Source organism: Vombatus ursinus, unplaced genomic scaffold (genome assembly GCF_900497805.2).
Source record: "Vombatus ursinus unplaced genomic scaffold, bare-nosed wombat genome assembly UNPS02014812.1, whole genome shotgun sequence".
Taxonomy (NCBI): Eukaryota; Metazoa; Chordata; class Mammalia; order Diprotodontia; family Vombatidae; genus Vombatus; species Vombatus ursinus.
This window is the reverse complement of record NW_020954590.1, coordinates 15,182,528-15,195,670: the sequence shown is the minus strand read 5'-3', so window position 1 is coordinate 15,195,670 and position 13,143 is coordinate 15,182,528. Positions and strand designations below refer to the sequence as shown.

The window sequence follows — 13,143 nt, the reverse complement described above, 5'->3', positions numbered from 1 at the left end:
CAGCATGAGCAAAGTATTTTGAAAAACTTAAATTGTGATATAAATGTTAGCTTTTATTATTGCTAGTTTTGTCACAGGGCAAGTCACAAAGTTTCTAAGCCTCAGTTTCTTCTTCTGTAAAATGGGGTTAAGAATACACTAACAATTGCTGTGAGGATTGTCCTTTGCAAACTTCCTCATAACTCTGAAAATAAAAAAAAAGATATTTTCATCTTTCCGAATAATATTAGTTCATTTGAGGATATGCTGCCTACTGCTTGGCAAACCATAGTGAATACTTACTAATTGATTGATTACAGAACTGCATTCCATTTTTAGTTTTTACTACTTTCTTGCTCTATGATAATGAGGCCTTTTCTTTCCTTGTAAAGTGGATAAATACAACCACTTCTCATTCACTTATTTACCAGAGCTCTTATAAGAATCAAATAGACATCTATAATGTTTGCTGATATATTGCTATCAAAACAAAACAAAACAAACCCTCACATATAAGCAATAGAGTCAACAGGATGGCATTCACAATTTTGCAAATGAATTGAGGTCAATCATGAAAATAAGCATGCTCTAAAGTAGAAAATAATCAAATCAGGCAGTAGATTGAAATAAAACCAAGTGCTTGGCCTTAAAAACTGTTATTCATTAAATCGTCTTTCAGTTTCTCCCTTTGGTTTTTATGGGATATAGGGAAGCAGATTTAGGGTTTCTCTTTGTTTAAATACATGTGTTGTCATAGCTTTCATTATTCAAGCAGCAAGGATAGAAATTGAATGAAATTAAATGTTGCTGCTGGGTGGTGCAGTGGCTGGAGTGCCAAGTTTGGACTAAGAAAGATGTATTAAATTCCTGTATTAAATATTTATTAACTATCTGACTCTGGGCAAGTCATTGAACCTCTGAAGATTCCAGATGCCTTGTCTGTCAAGTGAAGGGATTGAACTTAATGGCCTTGAAGGTCCCTTCCAATTTTAGATCTAAGATACTTTGGGATATCACTTCAGTTCAGAGCATCTTTTGGCACAGTAATTTGAAGGTTTTTAGAAACCATATAAGTTTAGTTCCAGTTCAAAATAACTTCTTAGCTTTAAAAGACAATTTGTTTGGTTTGTATTTTAGTAGGATATTAATATGTTATTTTAGTTCCAGCTTCAGCTAACAAGTGTGGTTTCTACTGTGGTTTTGTTCAGAGTTTCATTTGACTTAAGACCCTGATGAGGAGTGATAGGAAAAAATGGGACTGTCTAGAAAAAGAGAGGCAATGATCTCTGCTGTATTGGGTGGGTCCAATCTGATCAAACAGAACTCTTAGGCTGGGATTTTTTTTTGCCCTGAAAACCTGATTTAAATCCACATTGGCATGGAGATAGAAGTCTAGACGAGCTCAAGAAGTTGAGGTATTTAAATAATTCAACTCAATGCAAAAAGTGTTTATTAAGCAACTGTTATGAACGAGGCATTGTGTTAACTTCATAGAATACAATGAACAAAACTGAAATAGCTCAAGGAACTCACATTCAACTATGTAATTATACTATCACTCAAAATTATAATTTTATTGGTTCTACAAATCAGATTCCTGGGAATTGCCTCTGCACAGCAGGAGTCTTTCTTTAATTATTCTTGAAGACACAGTACACTGTGATTTGAGGGAGCAGTGAGTAGCAGCCACTGTTAACACCTCCAAAAAAGAGGAACCAGCGCCAAGGAAGTATATTTACAGATGGCTATGTGGCCAGCCCCCAAGGGAGGGATCCATATTTCAAGACCTTTTGTTTTTATTTGGAATATGGGATGTCTCCTCTTAAACGCTAGATTGTCATCATTATGATTACTGTATTAGCATTATTTACCATAGAGCTCAAAGTGATTTACAAACTTGAAATTACTCAAAAAAAAATGCCAATAGGAAGCCCTCACTGAAACCATGCTAAAGTCTCCCAGGTTGATGGGAGATCCTGAATGTGTAGGCCCTGTTTATGTTCTATGCCCCTGAGATTTAGACAAGCTGTAGATGAACCCTAGGTAATGATAGTCCTAACTCTGAACTTCACAGTTCTGAAAACACCTTTCATTCAATTTTCTTTGGTTTCAGCTGCCACAGGGGAAGTAGAAAAACTTGGCTCTAGCTTCTCTCTTTCATTTTGGCATTTGGTACTCTGGCAGTATACCAACCACAACTTTTCCTAAGATACCCTCCTCTCTGTTTCCAAGTCATGAACCTGTAAGGTACAAGAATGACCTTTTAATTTGACTTCTCCTCCCCTAGTAGATAGAGGGCCCCACCCTCTAAGTCAGTTAGCTTTGTTCTGGTCTCTCCTCAGAGTGTGCCCACAAATACTGGCAAGCTGTCTCATAAATACATGACAGTAGTCAAAATCAGGCCCGGGTAAAGAAACATGACTGGATCAATGCCAATCATCGCCAGCCTTGGAAAAACAACCATGTGTATTCTTTACTGATGGTAAATCAGTAGCAGGGATTTTCTAAAGATTCATTTATCAAAAACTCATTGGAGAACTTGATTTTCTCTTCAATGAATAAGAAATTGTACTTTTATCAGTTTCCTTTAGATTTGAAATATATGAACTTGCATTTATACTTAGGTTTATATATGGCATACAAATGAGTACATATGGAATACAGTGCATATAAATACATACACATATATAACACATACGTGTATAGCTACATACAATACTAAGACCAATGACCAATACTGTCATCTCGTTGTGACTTGGAGTTCACCTAAATTCTCAAAGTGATTAGAACACAAGGTCTGGCAGGCCCTCCCAAGTGAGAATGACCTGGTTTTTTATTCTCTTTTAAGAATTATCCAAGCTACATGCAGAGAGCCTATTCATTAGCTGGTTGGGCTCAAATGATCAAATATTTTGACCAAAGAGATTCAGAAAAAGATTCTAATAAAGCATAGGAGGATTTCCATTGCATCTGTAGGAGAAGAACCCACAAAGCTAAAATGATAGCTCCTTAAAGTTTTGAAATAAATATCTAGATTGATCTGTACCTATGGAAATATGTACATCTTTATAAATATATGTATAGATATCTATATTATGTAGTTATTGATAAAATACTATGAAGATACATACAACCTCTTTTTAAGTAGGGTAAAAGCTTTGATAATTCTCTTTTTCTATCATTCACTCTTTCTTTTAATTGATTTAAATATATATATATATATATATATGTATGCCATTTATAACAAATGGATTCATAAGTGATAAAACATTTTGTTGTTATCAAAACTATGTTTCAAAAAAACCCCAAGGTTTTGTTACATAGTACATATATTGCATATTTTCTGCCAACTATTGTTAACAATTTCCATTAACTTGCTGCCATATGTATTTACTCTTCTGTTTTTTATTTATAGACTGTGTACAGGAAGATGCAACAGAAAAAGGGATTTCAAAAGTCAGAGAGATGCTTAAGTAGAAGGTCTTTTAAGCATAACTTAGCTTTAAATAGTTAATAAGTAGAATGCTATAAAGATCAAAAGGCATTTATTTAACAGTAACAGCATCCCTGTTATTTTTCAATTTTCTTGCTTGGAAACTTCAGACAAAAAAGCTTTTGTTTCCCAAACTGAGCATTTTAACAGGAAATAGGAGTTCAGCCACTAAAAAGTACTTTTTCCCCCTGATACAAATTTCACCATTGTGACTTGATTGACAGCCATCCCAATGTCTATAAACAACCTGTGAGCCCCCCCCCCCCCCCCCCCATCACCATTCAGTCCCTGCATCCAACATTTAAACATAGAGTGTTTTTTTGCGCTCAATAAAATTCCTTTTCATTTCGCCCCAGGTTGCCATGTCTCTTCAAACAGAGACAGAAAAGCAGGGCTCTGTGTCAGACAGATTTTAATTTTCAGTCCTCATCCATTCGGGGAATGAGACACAGGCAAACAAACTCTCCCCCAAAAGCCTAGCAACCTGTAGTTGAAACGGCTAATGTGTAGAGCCCCGGGATGGAGGCCTGGACCTGTTCACACATGAATAAAGAAGATTAAGATTTCCTTTCAAAGACGTGAAGCCTTTTTGACAGCCAGTGTCAACAGCACTGTCTGCCTCTCAATGTGAAACAGTCTTCTATCACAAGTTCCCACAGGGAGGTCCTTCTGATTAGTATGCTGCACACTATCATTCCTTGTCAGTATTTAATTGAAGAATAAGGGTGTAAAGTTTTGCAAACTCTTAACTGATCCACAAAGAAAGGATAACTTACAGGAACTGTTGAAAGAAAATACCAGGGAACATGAACACCTACAGGGAGCATTTTAAAATTGAGGAAGAGAGGAAGGGGAAAAACCAGCCACTTCTATTACCTAATGAACAAAATTGAACAATGATGCTGTAGTCAAAAAATACATGTTTTGAATGTTTTTAGCACCGTGTGGGGTTTTTTAATCAGTTACATGCCCAAAAGAAAGACAATGTTCAGGGGGCTAAATGGAGGAGGCTTCAGCATTATATTACCAAACAAAATTCTGTGGCAGCATAAGCATTTATTTTGAAAATATTTAATGCAAGATTCTGTTTATTTTTTCCAACTTAGAGATGATTTTTATTATTGATGACTATTAGGAATTTGATATGTGATTATTATGCATGTGAGTACTTGACAAATATTGCAAATTAAGGAGTGAAATGGTATTTTATTTGAAACCAATGCTATCTTATTACATTATAGGATTTCTTAAAGAATTGCATAACTGCCCAGCATATTTTATGAACCGTTTTTAGTGATAATCAAGACAATTTAATCATATCCAGAAAAAGGCATCTACCATCAGTTTGGGAAACAATAAAAATCATGTGACTACATTAAATTATATTGAATCTTGTATAGCTTGTGATGAGGAGAAAATAGATGATCTTACCTTACATTTTCAGTGATGAGTATAACTGTTTCCAATGAATGGTAGGACATATTTACAAATTTTGCTTTTGTATGAATTCAATTCTATGTCTATCTATCTCTATTTCTATATCTATCTATCCATCTATCTATCTTCTTTACTGGAGGAAGTATTCATGTTAATGATATCAACATGTAATGACCCAAGCAATGTTTCTGATTTTAAAATGTTCTTTTTACACACAATAATGCCATTTTATTACCATCAATATGAACATTTTGATTTGTGCTTTTTCAGTGGTGGAGACAGACTTGCTTTGCTATGTGTATACCTTCTCTTCTGGACTTGCTTGTGACCAACCACCTATGCTTTCAGGGTTAAGGTATAATTGGGGAACATGGTGCGTGGCCTTAAAGCTCATCAAACCTCAATTCTAATCCTCTCTTAGGTTGGGGTGCGGTGAGCATTGGAACAGAGCAAGGAAGAATGCAAAACTGATCTAGGAGAGCCATCATGTTTCGGGACAGGAGGGAAGCCAGAGATCAGACCCAGGGAGTCCTTCAAAGTTTTACCTGTAGCGAGTGGGGCCATCTACAATCATCCTGTCCTATATCTTGCCACTAGACCCAGATGGCTCTGGAGGAGAAAGTGAGACTGATTACCTTGCAGAGCCCTCCCTTGCTTAAATCAAATTCACTTGCAAGTCATGGCACCATCTTCCTGATGTCATGGACCTCTTCAAAGAGAAACCCAGATGCACAACAACATATCAAAACCAAAGGAGAGATGCCAGGCACCACAGATAAAGATATTTTCTCTAAAATCCCTTGTCAATAATTCTTTCTTTTGGCCCTTTGGAGCTCACAAAGCATTTTGTCCTGTAACTCTCTAATGTAGATTATTTTATATTACTGGATATTATAGTTAATTTATGTATTTGTCTTCTCCTCCTTCTCAAAGGATGGGGAACCTGTGGCCTCGAGGCTGCAGGTTCCCCACCCCTGTTATAAGCTCTATTTGGGCAGGAACCATGCATTGTCTAAATTTTGTATCTTGCCCAGTACCTGTGAATCTAGGATCTGACAGAAAGGCTCCTGCCTGCTGGCCTGGGCATCCATCCCTGGCTCTCTGGAGTGGGGCCAGTCTAAACCCCAGACCTGAAAGTATGACATCTTTCCTTATACTGTGCTTATTCTAACTGGCCCATATAACTACCTAACCATGCCCTGGATGGTGCTGACTTTATGAGTAGAGTCTACCTACCAGCAGTTTTTATGATTTGAGGAGGTAATTGTTAGACACGGTCTCTGCTCCAAATATTTCCTCCACTTCTTATGGTTCCATCATATTAGATCTATTCATTTAAATCTTCTAGTCTTTTCTGTCTTCATGTACAAATACCCCAGGGGAGGAGCAACCCCTTATGTTGGTGTACCTTATCAGAAAAGAGAAAAAAATTGTTAATTGGGAAATAGAATTAAAAATATATTGCTACTTCAGTTTTGTGAAAGGTTGGCTTTGAATTTCTCTAACAGGAATCATTTCTGTATGTCCCAATGTCATGTAGAGTTTCAAAATCTTTTTTCCTTTAAATTACATACAGAGACACATTTGGTGTTTGGAAAAATCTGTGTCTCCCCTACCCTTCCTCTTTTTGGCTGAAATCAAAGTAACTGAATATTTCTTGGACCTGATGGAAAATTCAGTGAGTTAGCTGCAGGGAAAGAGCAGAGGAAACTCCTTTAACTGAAAATAAACAAGAAAGACAAGAAAGGATAATGAGGATTACAAAGATCAACAATGGGAGCATCAAAGAATGTCTTTTAAAGTTTTGTCCTGTATACACAATTGATGCAAAACCTTTAAAAATATCTGTGTAGCAGATGCTGCTCAAGGAATCTTTATTTAGGGAAAGGGGTCTGGAATGTAATTCTACTCACTTTAGACTTTAGTCACTATCAGAATAAAGTAGTGATAAAGTATTTAATAGTCTCTGTTTCAATACAGTATATTTTAATTTAAATTAATTTTAGAAGGTTCAGACAAGCAGAGATATTTGTCATGAGAATGTTGGATAAGGTTTCATGAATGAAGGTTTAATTGATAGAATGTTTTTTCCCCTCTAATTCACATTTCCTATTTGCTTCACAAGTAGAAGTCAGCTTATATTTTAATTTACTGAAGTAAAACATGTCTAGAAATAGAAAGATTATAAGGAAAGGAAGACAAATAAATCAGATAAACAAATGCTCTATAATGGATCGTTTTCAATCAAATTTTTTCTTTTATTTTTAGATGGAAAAGTAGTATTTGATAGCAGTCAGGACCTTGGACTTTTTCAGATTATGATTTTTCTCAATTAAAAATATGAGTCATAGGCCAATGGATATATAATCAAAAGCCAGAGGCAGTTTTCAAAAGAGTAATTACAAATTATAAATGACCATGTAAAAAATAATATAAATTACTACTAAGAGAAATGAAAATTAAAAACAATTCTGAGGTTTCATGTAACATTATATAAATTGGCAAAGATAATAGAAAAATAGGAAAAATCAATGCTATAGGAATTATAAGAGGATAGCCATAATAATACACTGTTGGCAAAGCTGTGAATTGGTCCAATTATTATATGTATCAATTTTAAATTAGGCAAGAAATGCAATTACATTTTCAGTGTTTGACTCAGCAATCCCACCATTGAGTATATAGCCAGAGGTCAAAGATAAGCACAGTACAAAATACAATTATTTACTAAGATCTTCATAGCAGTAACAAAGCATGCTCCTTGACTAGGGAATAGCTGAAGAAATTGGTATATGGAAATACTGGAAAATTATTGAACAGTAAGAAAAGCTAAGCATAAAGAATTCAGAGAAACATGGAAAAATTGGTATTAACTGACACACTTAAATAACTGGAACCAAAAGAAATACTACATAATTACTCCAATGGCATGAATGGAAAGATCTCTAAAAGGATGCCCAAATCTGAATAGTATATAATTAAACAAGTATTTATTAAATGCTTACTAGGTGACAGCACTGGAGATAGAATGAAAGCAAAAATATGATCCCTGGGCTCAAAGAGCTCACATTTAATGGGAGATACAATATGCAAACAATTTAATATTCACATATTCACACACAAAATATCTCTCTAGAAATTTATATCTATATAGATGTATATCTATATAGAAAAAAGATCTCTATATTAGGAGAGGTAAAGGGGAGAGAGAGAGAGAGAGAGAGAGAGAGAGAGAGAGAGAGAGAGAGAGAGAGAGAGAGAGAGAGATTAGTCAGAAGGTTATCTCAGAGAGAAGTCACCACTTCTGGGGTTTGGAAGTTGGTACTGGAAAAAGTCTCTTGTAGAAGTTAGGATTTGACCTAAGTTTTGAAGGAAGCCAGGGACTCCATTAGGCAGGGGTGAAGAGGGCAAACATTCAAGGAATAGGATACAATCAGTGAAAACGCATGAAGTTAAGAGATTACATGTTCTAGGCTGGGAGCAGAATTTATGTAAAGCACTTTGTAAAACTTAAAGTGTTATATAAATGGCTACTACTATTGTTACTAGCCAGAAGGCCTGGAGGAATGTAAAGTGTAAGAACAGTGGAAAGATAACAAGGACTTAGGTTGTGAAGAGCTTTAAAAGCCAAATAGAAGATTTTCTATTTGATCCTGAAGGTAATAGTGAGTGATAGGAGTTTATTGAGAAGGTGATGACATGGTCAGACTTGTGCATGTATATGAAAATCTTTGACATGTGAGGGGGGGATGGATTAGAGTGGAGGGAGGCCTGAGACAGGGAAACCAACTAGAAGGCTATTGCAATACTCCAGGTGTGAGGTGATGATGACCTGCATCAGGGTGGTGACAATGTTAAGGGAGAGAGGGAGATGTATATGAGATGCTTTTAAGATAGGAATGACAAGACTTGGCCACAGATTGGATATGGAAGAGTTAAAGAACTAGTCTATATTAGGCTCGTGGAGAACAGAAGAAACATGTGTCTCTTCTTGGAAGGATAAGTAGGGAGCTACTAGGGTAGAATACTGTAGAAAGTGACAACATAGTCATTTGTTTCAAATGTTTTTGCTTAACTTCCTCTTTATTTCAAGAGATGATTTAGTTTAGAATCAGAAAGAAAGAATATTTTTTTCTAGAAGTGACTTGTAAAAGCAAAACAAAAATGAGAATTATGTATATATATATTCTCTACTATAAGTAAAAATATTGTTTAATCATTTATTCAATTTCTTCATGTAATACATGCACAATACAGACCAACATAGACAGCTGTATAGTTAAGTCTTAACAATTCACATAACTTTGCAAAATATTGATCCTTTAAATCATTTTTTTGTCTCTTTTTCATGGGTCCCAGAGAACTAATTGAAATTAGATGTGAAACACCATGGATTAATAATTCTGTACTCTCCCTCACCCCCAAATGTGACAATTACTTTAATTGAGGATTCTTTTTGCAATTGTTTTATAGCCTCAAGCCATATTCTACCCCTAGTGCTCTGTTATCCCCAGGCCCTCAATCTAACATGTTTCCTTACCTTTAAGGTCCTGGAAGATGGGTCTAGGCACAACTGGATGTACAAATGTACAAGTGGCTACATAAATTATTTTAGGTTCACTTTCTACTTTTGAATTATCTCCTCCTTATGTCCTCTAGTGAAGCTAATAAAAATCTGATTGAAAAATTTATGATATCACTAATTCCCAAGATATTACTGACTGGGAAGACATAAAATTTCTGAGGAGGAAGAATGACAATAAAAGAGAAAGAGAAAAATAGATGTGTGAACTCTCCTTGTATCCTCTCTTATGCTTTGTACATTTACAGTAATTGCACACACAAGAGATGAGCCAGTAGGCTCATTCTGGGAATGGAAGAATTAGATGAATAGTATTGAGAAAGTCTGGTTTTTAAGTTATTTATAAAAGTTACTCTCAGGCCTAAATTTGGGAACATGGGGTTAATGAGTCAGACCCCTTCTCTGGCAAGTAGATGACTAATCTCTCACATTCCCCTAGTTAGTGGTTATGTTTATTTACAAATTAGAGGTTACCCTGTTAATTCCTTGTTTACATTTGGACATGGATCCATGTGAGGACAAACTATTAAACATAACACAGTTAGAAGGGCCCTCAAAAATCATCTACTCCACCTTTTTGCCTAATGGGGGAAATCACTTCCAGGGCCTAAATTCATGAGTGAACAAATGAATGAAACATAATTTTTGTCCTTTATTATGCACAAAGTACTATACTACATACTGGGGACACAAATAGAAAAGCCATCTAGTCCCTGATCTTGAGGAGCTCACATGTCAGCAGGGAGAGCCAATATTTTTGTGTGAACACTTCTTGTGGCAAGGAGGTCTTTCCTGATTCCCTAATTTGTTAGTGACCCTCCCTACTATGTATAGATTTTTGTATATATTCCAAATTTACATAACTTTGTACTTGTTTTATTTATTTATTTATTTGTTATTTATTATTCATTTATTTGTTATAGTGCAGAATATAATCTCCTGTGTCTAAGACAGGGGTGGGAATCTATAGACTCAGGGAAGTTTGGATTCAGTCAAAGGGCTGCACTTGAGGACTTAAAGGGCCACATGTGGTCTTGTGGCTGCAGATTCTCCATACCTGGTAAGATATATATCACCTTTATATTTGTAAACCCAGAGCCTTGCATATAGCAGCCACTTAATAAATACTTGATGGTTTGATCAATTGATTAATCTAGAAGGCAGCCCAATCTTTATTTTATTGTTATTTTCAGCTCTAATTATTATAAATTCATATACCTGTTAGAATCTGTCATTACTTATTATGATAAATGGGGACCTATTACACACCATTATTGTTGACTCTTTGATTGCAACTTTGAATCTTTGTTCAGATAATTATGCTATTGATTTTTCAGGCCTCCAATTGTTATTTATGAAGTCCATCTATTGACTACAACCTTTGCTACATAAATTGCCCACCATCTTTTGGAATGAGAGACTACCTTCAATACACTGAATACACCTGACCTTCTATGGAGTGCCTCTTCCATCACATATTTTTTTTGTCTAGAGGAGATGTTTTATATGTTATTTGTTCTATTGCCAGATGACACTAAATATGTCTTCATGGATTGCTGCAGGCCATAATTCTGATATATGAGGAGTACTTTGTAGGTAAATATATCTGTCCTGATCCTTCTAGGACTATCTTCAATCAACTTCATCTAAACTTGGATGAAACTCATGCAAATGACTTTGCAACTTCTACTTCATTTTCTTTCCTTGCCATTATTTTGCTTGTGTTGGTGACCAAGGGTGATTTTGTTGCTTCCATCTCATAGCTCCAATCCGTCTATATCCATTGTTCTTTGTAGGTAGCATTGATTTCCCTTTCACTCTTTCTCTCAGGTTCATTTCTTAACTCATCAGCATTTTATATCTTTCATGTGCTCTCTTGGGCACACTTGGAGCTCCCTTTGAAAGCTTTTCCTTATACTAAGTAGCCATCTACTGAAATAATAAAACTGCAAATGATTCAAATTTCTATAGCACTTCAATCTCTACAAAACACCATACTCACCATGACCTGTGAAATGAGTAGAGAAAATATTACCGAGTTTTTTAGGGAAATATCTCTCTACTATTTTACAAATAGTGAGCTTAAGAATCTGATATTCTGTCAATAGGGAGTGAAAATGTGGAATTTCATTCCTTGTTAAACATTAAATACCTGAACACTTTCAAATCTTTGTCATAACAAGAATCCTATTTCCCCAATGGATGCTACTGAGACATTCTTCTTATCTTGGTTTGTCTCTTGCATCATTATGATCCAGAAATTCTGGCATATAGATATTCATCGGGTCATTTCCTACCTCATAGTTAAGTTCATATGACTAGATTGAAGTGGTTGTGAAAACTGGATTTGTCCCACAATTAGTGAAACTTTTAGGATCTGGTCAATTGCCAGTAAACAATGCCTTCTTTAAGGGCTATAGGAAACATCGTCACTGAGACAGATGAATAAATTCCAATTGTAACAGACTTGAGACACTTTCTGTCTTTACTAACCTGTTTATTCACCCCAAACCAATATCCAGAAGGAAGCTGTTTGGACCATGACAAACATCATGGCTGGCTGTCAGGACCAAGTACAGATGTGAATCATAGACTAATTCCATACTTGGCTGGAATTTCGTCAAAGGAAGACTTTAAATAACAAAAAGAAGTTTCATGAGTTGTCACAAACAGCTTGTGTATATTGTTCAAAATGGATTTCTGGAACTCTTAATCAAATTTTTATCTGCAATAAAAGAGTAAAATTTCTTGATTATTCTGCATGCAATTTCAAATATATTTGTTTTCTAGCTGCTGGAAAAGTAAATGAAACTGAAAAATGGTGTATCTTGATTGAATAATGTGGAGGACCACATGGAATTAAAGTTTCCAGTCCCATGAAAATGAAATGGCATATAAGTCTTCCTCAAGCTTAATTGGAAATTATTTCTCTGCAGAAAAGAAGATCAAATCTGTTGTACCAGGAACTACCTCTGATGACTATTATCTTCTACATTCAAGATGGCATTCCAGGGACCTTTAACTTTTAGATTTTACAGTCCAACCATAAAATCTTATGTGATTTATCCTTGATATATTTGTGTCTTATATCTCTCCACTTAATCATTTTTTGAATTGTGACTTTTTAAAAATGTTTTGTTTTTAACTTATGAAATAAAAACAAGTGTTTCCATAACAGTAAAATAATAAAAAGATGATTGCATGTGAAACTGCAACTCTATTATATACAACTTGCTATTCCTTTTAAATATATAATAAATTTATCATGTACATTTCTTTATTCTTTCTTTTTCTTCCCTCCCCCTGCCCTAGAGATGACTACCATTAAACACAAAAATGTGTGTGTGTGTGTGTGTGTGTGTGTGTGTGATCATTCTTTCCCTGGATGCAGATAGCATCTTCATTCATATGTCCTGTGTAGTTAATTTGGGTATTTATAAGTCAAAATGACTTATTTGCTCAAAGTCATTCTTAAAACTTTCAATGTGGCATTTCTTGAATAGTACTTGAAAAGTATACTTGAACAATTTGAACTGTGTATATATTGCATGAAACCTTTATCCTCAATAGAATTCCCATTTCTCCTGCAAGCAAGCAACCAGGAGGGTAAATAAACAGTAGTCTGAAGATATGAAGAACCTTAAGATTCATG

At 35.2% G+C, this 13,143-nt stretch overlaps 1 pseudogene; it reads left to right on the top strand.

The window, feature by feature from the left end:
• Positions 1–11,650: 11,650 nt before the first annotated feature.
• Positions 11,651–12,520, top strand: LOC114053846 (annotated as a pseudogene).
• Positions 12,521–13,143: the final 623 nt, after the last annotated feature.